The sequence below is a fragment of the Ochotona curzoniae genome, unplaced genomic scaffold (genome assembly GCF_017591425.1).
Source record: "Ochotona curzoniae isolate NIBS_2020 unplaced genomic scaffold, NIBS_Ocur_1.0 contig_64, whole genome shotgun sequence".
NCBI lineage: Eukaryota > Metazoa > Chordata > Mammalia > Lagomorpha > Ochotonidae > Ochotona > Ochotona curzoniae.
The window spans coordinates 46,855,587-46,868,674 of NW_024466502.1; positions in this window are offsets into that span (position 1 = coordinate 46,855,587).

Here is a 13,088-nt window from a genome sequence, read left to right on the forward strand (position 1 = left end):
TTTATTCATTTTTTATTGGAAGGTCAGATATACAGAGAGGAAGAGAGTCAGAGAGGAAGATCTTCCATCCATTGATTCACTCATCAAGTGGCCACAGCAGCTGGAGCTACACCAATCCAAGTCCAGGAGCCAGGAGTCTCTTCTGCATCTCCCATGCAGGTGCAGGATCCCAAGGCTTTGTGCCGTCCTCGACTGGTTTCCCAGGCCACAAGCAGGGAGCTGGATGGGAAGTGGAGCTGCCAGGATTAGAACCAGCACCCATATGGGATCCCAGCGCATGCAAGGCAAGAACTTTAGCTGCTAGGCTACTGTGCTGGAACCTATTACACATATTTAAATATACACATATGTATTGGGATGACGGTCCCTAAAATGAAAGAATGATTTGGTGGTGTGAAGAGGGGGCAGGTGAAATAGATGTAAACAGACTCATTGAGGGCAGGACTTGAGTTCTGCTTTGCACACCACTTGTCTCAGGTATCTGGTGCTAAACCTGGGACACAGAGACACTCAATACACATGTGCAGAGTGGAATATGTGACTTTTTAAAAAAGATTGATTTATTGCTATTGGGAAGGTATATTTACAGACAGCAGGAGAAACGGAATCTTCCATCGGCTGGTTCATGTCCAAATGGCCAACACTGATCCAGTCAGCAGCCAGGAGTTTGTTTTTTGTGTGTTTGGTGACGCAGTTTAGTAGGCACGGGGATTTCCCATTCTCTTCCCCAAGTTTCCTGCCCTCCCCACTGATTTTCCCTCTAATTTTACAATGGTGTCTTTCATGAATATTTATAAGTCCATCATGCTACCGTTGAAGAATCTCCTGACAGTTTAGGCGTGGACAGTGTTGGAGAGTCCAGCATCTTCAGCCATTTCCCTGGGAGCCCAGCCTTGTTTTGTATACATAAAGACATACTGCTCTCTGTCTCCACCTCTGAACACATCAGTTTCTGCTACACTTTTGTTATTTATCGCCTTAAATACACAGCCAGCGCACACAGTCCACAACAGGGAGAAAAACTGTAAACTTTCATCAACGTGACGTTAACAAGCCTACAACCAAAAAGCCAATGCATTGCTAGAGTGGTGAACAAAGTATCAAGAACCTTCATGTAGGAATAGATGCCAGTGCGTGATCCATGTGATGCTAACAATGATATAATAAAAGCTAGGACATTACTCACAGGAGCTGGGAGTTTCTTATGGTTCTCCCACGTGAGTATAGGAGCCCATGGCTTTGAACCCTCCTGTGCTGCTTTGCCATAAGCAGAGAGCTGGATGGGAATTGGAGCAGCCAGGACATAAACGAATGCATAAGGATGCCTGCTCTTGAAGGTGGAGGGTTAACATGTTGAGTCATGGTGCCAACCCCAACCCTGTGACTTTTGAGGTTTCCCCTGTTCTGTTGTCCAGTAGGGAGTGCTCTAGCAATGAGATGAGAACTCCAGGCAGAGGAGAATCAGGTTGGTGTAAGTAAGGGTAGAAAGAATGACTGATTTCTAATTGGGGTCAGGAGTCAATGGTTAATGCTGTGATACAGCAGATTAAACTGGAGCTCGTTTTAACTGGAGCAGATTAAACTGGACACCCACATCCCGAATCAAAGTGCCAGATCCAGTCCTCAGTTCTCTGCTACCCAACCAGCTCCCTTCTAACGTGCCTGCAAAGGCAGTGGATAATAGCCCAACTACTTGCATCCCTGCCACCCATGCAACACTCCAGAGTGGAATCCTGGGCTCCTGACTTTAGCCTGGCCTAGGCCAGCTTCAGGCATTGTAGCCATGAACTAGCCAATGGAGGATCTCTCTGTCTCTTTCACTCTCTAAATCTCATTTAAATAAATCTTTTTTTTAAAAAAATCAATAAATAATTCTGGGCCTGGCATGATGGTTCAATGATTAAATCTTCACCTTGTAAGTGCCAGGATCGCATATAAGCACTGGCTCAGGTCCCAACTGCTCCACTTGGCATCCAGCTCCCTGCTTATGGCCTGGGAAAGCAGTCAAGGACAGCCCAAAGCCTTGGAACCCTGTATCCACTGGGAGACCTGGAAGAAACTCCTGGCTTCATATCAGTTTAGCTCTGGCTGTTATGGCTTCTTGGTGAGTGACCCAACAGATGGAAGATTTTTTTCTCTGTCTCTACTTCTCTGTGTAAATTTGATATACCTTTCCAATAAGAAGAAATTAAGAAGTCTTAAAAAAAATAGTACTACTAAGCTTTAGTAATTGTGTATAGCCTAAGGTAGTCAAATGAGAAACTGCTGATATTCTTGCAAATGAAAATTTTCTGTGAAATCATGAACTTAAAAATGCTTCATTTCCAAATAAAGCAAAAAAAAAAAAAAAAAGAATGTAGAAAACAGTAGGAATCAAAACAGAAACAAAAGCAAAAAGAGGCACAATGAGAAGCCACTATGGCATCCTGGAGGCATTAAGTAGAAGGCACTTAAGCAAGATTGGTTCCCAGCTTCTCAGGCAATTCCCAATGTTAAGAAAGCTGTCCACCTGCTGGATGGAGTAAAGCCTGAAAATGGCAATAGAAACTTGAGGGACAGATGCCGGAGGCCAGTGACTACCACCAGCCACCCATCCTATAAGCAATGGACATTGCTACCGGTTCTGCTTTGTTTCAGATACTTAGAAAGCAAACTTCATTTCCATGTATTTAGGTTTTGAAAAATGCACGAGAGGTTTCATTCAGTCTTTTTCAGAAAATGTGGCCACTTTGGGACTGAGCAGCTCTTTCAGTCTTAGTCCACAGGCAATCACAGGAGGGGTGTTGTCTGGGTTTGGGGTGCTAAGACCTGTAGCTGTGGTCTAATCTAGGGCATGACTTCACACTGGACAATCAGCCTGTCATCTGACTGGTTAAAGGAAGTAAGAAAATAATCTCAGCTGGTCTCAGCAGAGTGAGAACTCAACGGCCTGTGGGCCTGCTACTTCCAGCGGGCTTGCTCCGCACGTCTCCTGGGCCAGCCAGCATTCCGTTTCACCTGCACTTCTCTGTAAGAAAAGCTGCTGGAACAAGGGAGAAGCGTTGGCCGCCGAAGCCAGTAACCCAAGATGGAAACTTAACGGCGCTAAAACCTTGCTTTCTTCTCTTCTCGGTAGAAATAACACCCCAGGATTGTTCCAAATTAGTGGACCTCACTGAAAACACTCCTCTGGCACCCCCCGATCCCGCCCCTCAAGGCCGGGAGGCAGCTCTCCCTAAGCGCCTCTGAAACAAAGATACCATCGGGTGGAAAGTCAGTATTCGCTCAAGAGTTCACAGCTGCGCAAACAATGTTTGCTCACTACAAAATGCAAGCTTACACTGTTTGTCAGGAAAATAAACACCTTGGGGACTCCACAGCCCAGTGTCACACGTCGTGATCCTTTGAAGCACAAGAACAGCTCAGCAACATTTTTTTTTTAAACCGTATCCATTTTTTTGTTGTTATTGTTGTGTCACATTTCAAGGGGGACCTGACACTCATCTGTACTTCTAGGGCTTTCAAAAGGGGAAACTGCCGTGTGAGACCCTGCAGCACTCTGATCCTCTGTATTTCCAGAAAAGAAGCTGCCCTTCTAAACTTGAGGCATGTGCTCAAGACTGAGGCCACAGCGGTGAGCTGCGGCTTGGGCGGCCCCCATCCCGTAGCGGAGGGCCTGGCTCCGCTCTCCTCGGCTGCTCCACATCTGCTCCTTGGGAGGCAACCAGTGATGACTCGAGTCTCTGGGTCACTGCCACCCACGTGGGAGAGCTGGATGGAGGACTTGATTCCTGGTTTCTACTAGGCCCAGCCCTGGCAGTCGGGGCGGCGGGGGGTGGGCAATTGAGGAGTGAATCAGAAGATGGAAGATCTCTCTCTGTGTCTCTTCTTTCTCCTCCTTTCTTTCCCCTCTCCATTTCTCTCTGCCTTTCCAATAAAATTAAAAGCAAATATATCAAAAAATAATAAGTGCTAAGCCCTCTTAAGAGCACACAGTGGGGGAGGCAGCTGCTCCTGAAACTATTTCCCACCATGCCTTAAGATTCACCCCAGACATCAGCAGTGTTTTCTAGACTTCAGGTTTCTCCAAGTCAAAACTGATTTGGGAACCGATACAGAGTTCCTGTCTTTCAATGTTTATGGAGAAGGGCCATTTAGATATGATAGTTCTACCCTCTAATGTTATCTTCATATTTGAAAGGAATGAATGTTTTACTAAGAAGGAAAAGGACAAGAAAAGTAGGACAAACTAGAAGACAGCCCGCCATTGAATGCATTGAGCTCTGAGGGACAACTGAGTTGGTCTCCCAGTTCTTGGCATTTCATGACTGGAAGTTAAAGATCACATCACAAAGTAGTCATGAGCCACCGGCTGGCATTTGGAAGTCCCCGACTTTGGGAAAAGGCCCACAGAGAACTTCCTATGCCAAAGGCAGGAGAAAATGGGAGGTGGTATAGCATGCACTGCTCTGTGTAACAGCCTGTCACGGCCATCCGTCATTACCCACATCTCAGAGATTCTAAGTGTCTTTAAAGGGGCCTTGGGAGAAATTCCACTGTTGTGAATTTTCTAGTTTATTTTAAAGTAGAGCAAAATTTATATTAAAGACCCCCAGAGTCTTAAATCTTGAAAGTCCCATGGAGTTTCAAAAGCACTGAATGATGTTTGCTTTTTAATGACCTTGACCCTAGAAAACTCATTTGTAAAAGCAGTGCTGCTACAGAAAGGGCTCAGATCATTTTTAGGATACCTTGTGAGAGCAGTGAGAGCACATAGACTCCCTGGTTTTGGTGTGAAAGCAGGTGTGGACCCATGGCCTTGTGGTTACATATGTGCCTATGTGGGCCCATGCATGTGTCTACTTGCGTGCATGTGCTGTTGTTTCTCAAGGCCTCAGAAGCTTGCTGCTGGCTCTGGCCCTGAAAAATAAGCCCTTCCAGAAAAGGGAGCTACAATATAAAGAACTTGAGCTGAAACTTACTGTTTGTGCTTCTGATCCAGCTCCATGTTAATTAAGGAATACTTCCGACCTATGTGGGAGACCTGGAGGGAGCCCTGGACTCCTGGCTGCATCAGATCCAGGCCAAACTGATGCTGGTGTCTTGGGTGTGAGCCAGCAAGTGGAAAATTTATCTTTCCCCATGTATGTGTCACTCTGCTTGTCAAATAAATAATTAAATAAATGATTCTGAAAAAGAAATAGCGCCCTGTAGAAGCCCGACTTGCCAAAGTCAAGTCCCCAGGCTTCCTGGGCACTGGGCAGAATCTCTTGACCTTTCCTCTGTTTAAAAAGTGCTCCTGTCTGTTTGGTAACATTGCTTCTAGTGAGCTGCACCCTTCTGTTCCACCAAGGCCTGTGAGGACTGGAATTTCTGGAAGGGCAGTCTGCACACCCACAGTCACTTTTTAGTCAGGCCTTACTGTGGATTGGCCAGGGGAGAGGAAAGACTCACCCAATAGGCTACATCAGTGACCTTCCAGCCGTTGCTTCACAGCCCCGTGGCATTGAGCTGAGCAGCAGAAGAGCTGCCTCTGTGGCCTCATGTGTTTTAGTTTTAGGGCAACCCAGAGAAGGCTGCCACAGCACCTGGCTCCAGTTTCATATTTAAAAATCTAAACAATGAAAAAAGCGATGACCATTGGCCTTTGCTTTTGTTTTTATTCTTTTACTTGCATTATCATTAGCTTTGTTCAACAGCAGAAGCCTGTTTCATTAGAAATGCTGTTTGATAATCCTTATAAATGCATAGACATGGAGGCCGCCTGGCAATATGGAGAAAGGAATGGGGAGTGAGTTCTGGATCTCAGACCCAAGGTACCAGCCCCTACTCATGGTGGGCTTTCCTGTCTCTGAGAAACTCAGAGCTCAGAAGAAGCTGGGAGGCCACGTGTCCTTCCAAATCTCATGCCTCCAAAGAGGAGTTTTAGTCTGTAGGTGGAGAAGCAGGGAAGGCAGAAAAGGTAACAAGATAGCCATTTGCCCAGAACCGAGCAGTTATTAAGGTCCGTTTTGCATGTATCTGTGGCAAAGCACAGACTGATACTAGCAAGAAGGTATAAACTAGTCTATTAAAAATGTTTAAGTCAATCACATTTGAGATTCAAAGCGGTGTATGTAGTTTTATAGGTATAAACCCAGCCCATTGATAGATAGCTATAATTTAGATTTGGTTTATTTACTTATTTTTATTTCTTCATTGTAGTGGTTTGGGAGCTCAGCTGTGTGAAATGTACACTGAATTCTAGTAAAAAAAATATACTGTACTTCTAAGAAAGATAATTCAGTTTGCATATCTTCATTTGAATAGTTAAAATTCCTGCCCTTTATTCACAAACGTATTGTCAATTTGCACAGACACACTTTATGGTAAATGATGAAGATCTTGAGTTTAGAATTATAGTGATGACCCTGAAATTTTATGGCAAAATAAATAAGGGCGATGTTTCATGACTCAGCCATCTTGGGAAATAATGTGTATTATCTTTCATAAGTTCTACTTATTTCCCATGACATTTATTTCTTATAAATTATATCAGATTTCCCCTGACAAGATTGAAATAAAACGTTTAAAATAGATTTCTTTTTGTAAAGGAATTGTTATCTACTTTAAAGTGAAAGAACAAATGCCATATTTTAAGCTTTGAAATAATTAGCCAATTCATAACAAAGAGACTGAAGTTCTATATTTCATGTCTAGAATAATAAAAAGAGAACATGCAAAGATGACATTTAAGTAATATATACTTCTCAAGTTGGGTTGAATTTTCACATGGGTGTTTTCAAAATTCACAAAGGATTACTGTTCACATCTTTTAGGAGATCAAGTAAGCAACATTTTAATTTAAACTGCAGGAAAAATGCATTCGAAATGGAAAGGGCAGTCTTTGAATCTATTTAAGCTAAGTCTTTGCTGCCACTATGACGTTTTAAGAGGTCTGCCAAGAAGTGAAAATGTGGGAGATGACTTGAAAGGATAGAGCCACACTCGGGATATAAAGCTCGTGATGCTGGTGAGAAGGACTTGAGGAAGAGTTCCCAGATGGAAATTCCTTCTATCAGCCCAAGGCAGGACAGTGATTTTGGCTTAGTGATTTTGAGGTCATTTTGTCACCTAGAGTTCACAGACTTCACAGAATTATCCAGAGATGAGCATTTGCCAGTGGGTTTTACAAAGAGAAAGTTTACATTGAGAAGAAAACAGTGAGAGAAGTAGAAGTTGATCCCAGAAGTCTTTAGTGCTCGTCCACAGCCTATTCCATCCTCAGTGTGGGAGAGAACAGGACCAAAGTGGATGGAGTGCTGGACATACACCTTCCAGCTGTCTATCCATCCACTCAGCCATCTGCCCATCCAGCCTCCCACCTACCCATGAATTCACTTATGTATTTACTCATACTTTTGGAAGAACTAAAACAGTTCCACAATTGAATTTTTAGTTTTTCATGTATTTTATATTGGCCACTTATTCTTTCTTATAGATATTGTGTTTATAAACATAAAGTATATTATTTCTGGAACATATTAATCATTCCTCAATAATACCTAGCATTTATAAGGAAATCACAAATTTTCACAGCCTTTTCTGTTCACTTGTTTTAGGTGACCCATGGTAAGTCTCAGTAGGTTTGAGAATGGAAAGAGCATTATCTTTTGTTCGGACAAAGATACTGAAAACTCAGAGGCCAAAAGACATATCTGCAGTTAGACTTTTTTTTAAGATTTATTTATTATTATTGGAAAGACAGATTTACAGAGAGAAGGGGGAACAGAGAAAAAGCTTCCATCCACTCACTCATACCGCAAATGATTGCAGTGGTAGGAACTGAGCTGATCTGAAGCCAGAAGCCAGGTAGGTGCAGGGACCCAAGGCTGTGAGTCATCCTCCACTGCTTTTGCAGGCCATTAGCAGGGAGCTGGATCGAAAGTGGGACAGCTGGGACTTGAACCAGTACCCATAGTAGATACCTGTGCATGCAAGTGGAGGATTAGCCTCCACTTCTTAATCCAGAGGTAGAACTCAGATTTTCTGCTCCCTGATGCTTTTGCTTCCTGCTGCAAATCTCTGGTGCTGTCTGTACTGCAGAGAGATGAAAGAGGTCACAACATCTTTCCCATGGCCTCCTGGAAAGCAGGGAGAAAACTACCCAAAGACCAATCAAATAAAAAAACCAATGAAACAAAGTAGGAAGATCATAAGCCTTAGAGCCAGGCAGACACAGCACCACGTAGTGTGGCAGTTAGAGCAAATTCCATCACCTCTCTGAGCCTGGTTCCTTATCCATTAATTGACAAAAATAATATATTAGCAGGTTAATTAATCATAACTAAGCAAGTGATTTATAAGTGCACTTGGTCTTGGCCCATGGTGACTAACAACTTAATCACTGGGGGATATTTTTATTCATAAAGCAGAAGATTGAGGACATTTCAAACTGAATAGGAAATGTCTTATGTCTTTAATATATGAATGGTGTATTAGCAACCCAGACTGCTGGCCTCTCTGGGTTGTTCTAGGAGAACTTCAGCCCTGCTACCAGCCTGACCCCTTGGGGTGACACCAACAAGGCTGAGCAGCAGCCACAGTTGTTCAGTCAAGTGGAGGCCCCAGCCTAGAGTGCCTGCAAACGGTCCCGGAAGCTCCAAGACCTGAGATTATTGAGACTGGTGCTGTGTACATGAATTGAATGGAAGACAGGCTGCAGTCTGAAGGTGGTAGGGAAAAGGGAAAGCTGTGTCCTCTCTCTGAATGCTACAGCAACAGCTGAGCTCTAGGGAAATGGGAGTTTATTTACAACATTGTGTAGAAAGACTGGGAAGGGAGGACCCGTGTCTCACCTAGACATGTGTAGAGAAACTGGAAATCCAGATTGTAACATGAAATATCCTCGTGTTCAAATGTGGACCACGAAATTACCACCACGAGGTTTGGGTCTGTGCGAGCAGGTTGACAGATCCCGACTGCTGGGTCCATGCTGTCCCTCCAGGTGAAGAAGCTCCGTGGCTTTGCAGGAAAGCAGAATGACTCTCATACCCTGTGCGATGTCCTGCTCAGCTAGTATTTTCTATCCCACAGAATGTCTAGTGCCTAGTCCCAGGAGGAAGAAATTGGGGAATTATAAACTTGAACTGTGCCAGGAAACTCTTCCATACCTCTTCAGGCATCATAAGCTGCATTCCCAGCCAATTTTCGCTTTGTTGTGGCTGCCAAGAAACTGAAAATCAAACATTCTAAGAATTTTCCATATGTATTTCATGTGCTTACCTTTTCCCTGTCTTTGTATTAATTTTAATAGCATATTTTATGTCTTTAATATATGAATTAATTTTGTTTCATTTGGCTGATTTTTTTAAATTAGAAGAAAAAATGCAAAGAAATATGGGATACCATGTAATATTTCTTTTTTAAAAAAAGATTTATTTTAATTTTTATTGGAAAAGCAGATATACAGAGAGGAGAGACAGAGAGGAAGATCTTCCATCCAGTGGTTTACTGCCCAAGTGGTCCCCTGGCCGGTGCTGTGCCGATTCGGAGCCAGGAGTCAGGAGCTCTTCCAGGTTTCCCATATGGGTGCAGGGTCCCAAGGCTTTAGGCCGTCCTCAACTGCTTTCCCAGGCCACAAGCAGGGAGCTGGATGGGAAGTGAGGCTGGCCGGGGTTAGAACTGGTACCCATATGGGATCCTGGCACGTTCAAGGTGAGGACCTTAACCACTATGCTATTGCGCCAGGCCCATAATGTTCTAATTGAATTGAAACATTTGTGGAAAATATATCTGTTTCCTCAAACATAACATTTACTTATGGCAAAAACACTCAAAAATCTTACCTTTTAGTTTTTTTAAATAGAAACAGTGCATTATTGGTAGTCAACCTACTATGTAATAAAACCCCAGAGCTTCTTACTCCTATCTAATTACAGCTTAGTGGCTTTTCACCAACCCCGTACACACCCTGCCCCTCCTGTTCTACTCTCTCCAGGCTTTGGCAACCACTGGGACACTCTCAATTTCTGCAAGTTCAACCTTTTTAGATTCCACGAGTGAGTGATGTCATGCAGTGCCCGTCTTCCTGTGCTTATTTCATTCAACATAATGACTTCTAGTTCCATTCATGTTGCTGTAAGTGGCAAGATTTCATCCCCTTTTGCAGTTGAGTGGTAATCCATTTTATGTGTACATATATTGATCTATTTGTCCACTCATATTTGAAGGGGCACTTGAGCTCTTTGCAGGCCTTGACTCTTGTGAATAGTGCCACAGCAAACAAGAGGGCACAGTCCCTTCTGCAGAGTGATATCCTTGCCCGGTAGTGGCATTGCTGGATCACGTGTAGCTCTGCTTTGTGGGGAACCTTCATACTGCCTTTCACAATGGCTGTGTACTTAATCCATTTTGATCTTACTCTACTGTGTCTATTTTGATGAGCCTGCTCAAATCTCATTTTTGGAATGTGATATGGTAAAAACAGATTTTAAACGTAGATGTAGGATACTTCTTAAGAATTCAAGAGGAAAATATTCATCTAATTCCACCGCTTGAATAAAGCCCAAGGGTATTTTGGGTTGAGAATGTGTGCTTTCATGTATCAAAGTGTTGAAATGACGAAAATGATAGTGGTGGAGAAGAGGTTAGTAGTTATCTGAGGGCAAGGTGTGTGTGGATTCAATTATGACAGAGTAACATTAGGGAGTTCCTTAAAATGTTTGAGCAGTTCTGTGTCTTTATTGTGGTGGTATTGACATAAATCCATATGTAAAATTAAATTATACACACATATGTGTGTGTACATACACATAAATACATAAAACTGATGTATTGTAGGCTCTGTTAACTAGCTAATTGTATCAACTTCCTGATTTTGTCTTTGTACCCGAGTCATTTTGTACACATGGTGTCACTGTTTGGGTTGGGTGACAACTTCAACAGACTTTCTGTGATATATTTTAACATTTCCAGTGAATCTACTAATTTTGAATATAATCTATCAATCTATAATTATTTCAAAATAAGAGATTAAATAATAAATTGATGCATATATAGTTATCTGGGTAAATATGAAAGTACTCAAGTTATTGACTTGGCAAAGTATTCCTTGCAATGCTGATTTGCTAAGAACCTTCCTTTTTTTTCCAGAAACTCATTCTACTTTAATGAACAGTGCTTAATTAAGATAAACTTGTAACTAAAGACTTCTGGGAAGTTATCATGTAATCATAATTAGTGTGTGTGATTTGGTCATCTGTTAGACGTGTAATCAGTACTTAGGAATTTTTTGTGTCTATGAATATACATTGTTCACAGAGAAATCCCTGAACTCCAAGGTCTTTTCGACCTGCATTTCAATTTATAGAGATGGATGGAGGAAACTGAGAGGGACACCTGCAAATCGAGTAGTTGTTGATACAGGATTAGACAGACAGACAGACACACACACACAGCTTTACTCAACTGATTAGATTTCTTGTCAGTTATTGCCATGTTTACTAGTAACTCAGCCATCGGAACATGTGAAGACAATGGAGCCGGCCTCTCTCTCTCTTTTACATTATTTTTCAATATACAGTTCCTTAGGTTCAAGGATTTCTTCTTCAATCCATCCCCTGCCCCCCGTTTATTCCTGTATTATAACAATAGTTTAATTCCTTAATAACAGTCACAAGGCCATCATTCTACTGTTTAAATGTATCCTGACATTGTAGGTATAATGAATGGTGTAAAGTCCAGCATTCTAGTGTCAACTATATTTAACAGTTTCATTGGGAGTAGTGGTTTGGATTAGTAGCATTGGGCACAATTAGAGTAGGAATGTGATGATTACAGATGCTTTGTGTAAATTTATGGGTGCTGTGTGAATGTACAACATTTCTGCCAGAAGAAGCAAGATCTGGAGAACAGGAGCAAAAGAGCATTTGGTGCAACAGCATGCTGGTAATTGCAGCCTCAGTAACTTCACATGGAGCTCTTGACACTGATAAGCAAAGCTACCCACTTTTTAATAAAAGAAATTTAAAGTCTGATTTTTAAACAGGGAATATTCCTGAAGTGACTATCAGAAATATAGAATTTTATAACAGTGTTACAGGTATTTTGCCAAGTATTGAAATTTAATTAAGCAAATGTGTGAGGGCAGTGACATCTACAAGATTTATCTCAGTGAAATTTGTCTCGGTGTCTCTAGTTTTTCTGCTCAAAAGAAAATGTGACAAGGTAGGAAAAAGCATAGAAGAGTTTTATTCTCTCTGGGTATGATTGTTATCCAACATGAGTGCAAACAGTATTCTTTTTATACACATGTAGAGTTCTGTTCTAAGTCCCACAGGAAAGAAGCATCCAGCAAGTATCTTGTAATCTAAGGCTAGAAGAGTGGCTGGCAGTGGGTAATGACGTGGTGGTAGTCCTAGCATTGTGACACATCACTTGCAAAGCCAGCACTGCACATCAGAGCAGCAGTTCAAGTCCCAGCCACTCCACTTCTGATCCTGTTCCCTGCTGATGCACCCAGGAACACAGTGGAAGATGAACCAAATGCAAGGGGACCAGGATGGAGGACTAAAATTTCGACTTCAGCCTTACTTAACTGTGGCCATTGTAAACATTTGGGGTTTTTTCTAGAAGGTTTTTCTCTCTCTTCTTGCCTCACTGTGTTACTCTGCCTTTCAAATAAATAAATTTTCAAATAATAATAAAGGCAAGGGAATAGATGAAAAATGAGGGAAGGATAACAGCGATCACCAGCTAATAACTTTGTGCATAAAAGAAGATTTAGACAGACAAATCCATAATACAATGAATAGCCTTCTGAATGCCTTTGCTGACCATTCTGTTGAAAATGGTTAGAGACTGAGGAGATTTCAGACTGCGAGATGGGAAGGTATTGAAGATGATCTTGGAGGAATAAGTGAGATTGTGTACTGAAAGGTGACCCATCAGCACAATGGAAGCATCATGTATGAGAAGCACTACATTTTGTATTTGAGCAAATCAACAAACCAACCAAACTCATCTAGTGAACTCTTCGGAGTGAGCCTCTCCATTCTCAGGGATAATTTTCCCACTTATCCCCATCCTTTGAAGTCACATCCAGGTCTACAGTGCCATGTGCAGAAGGG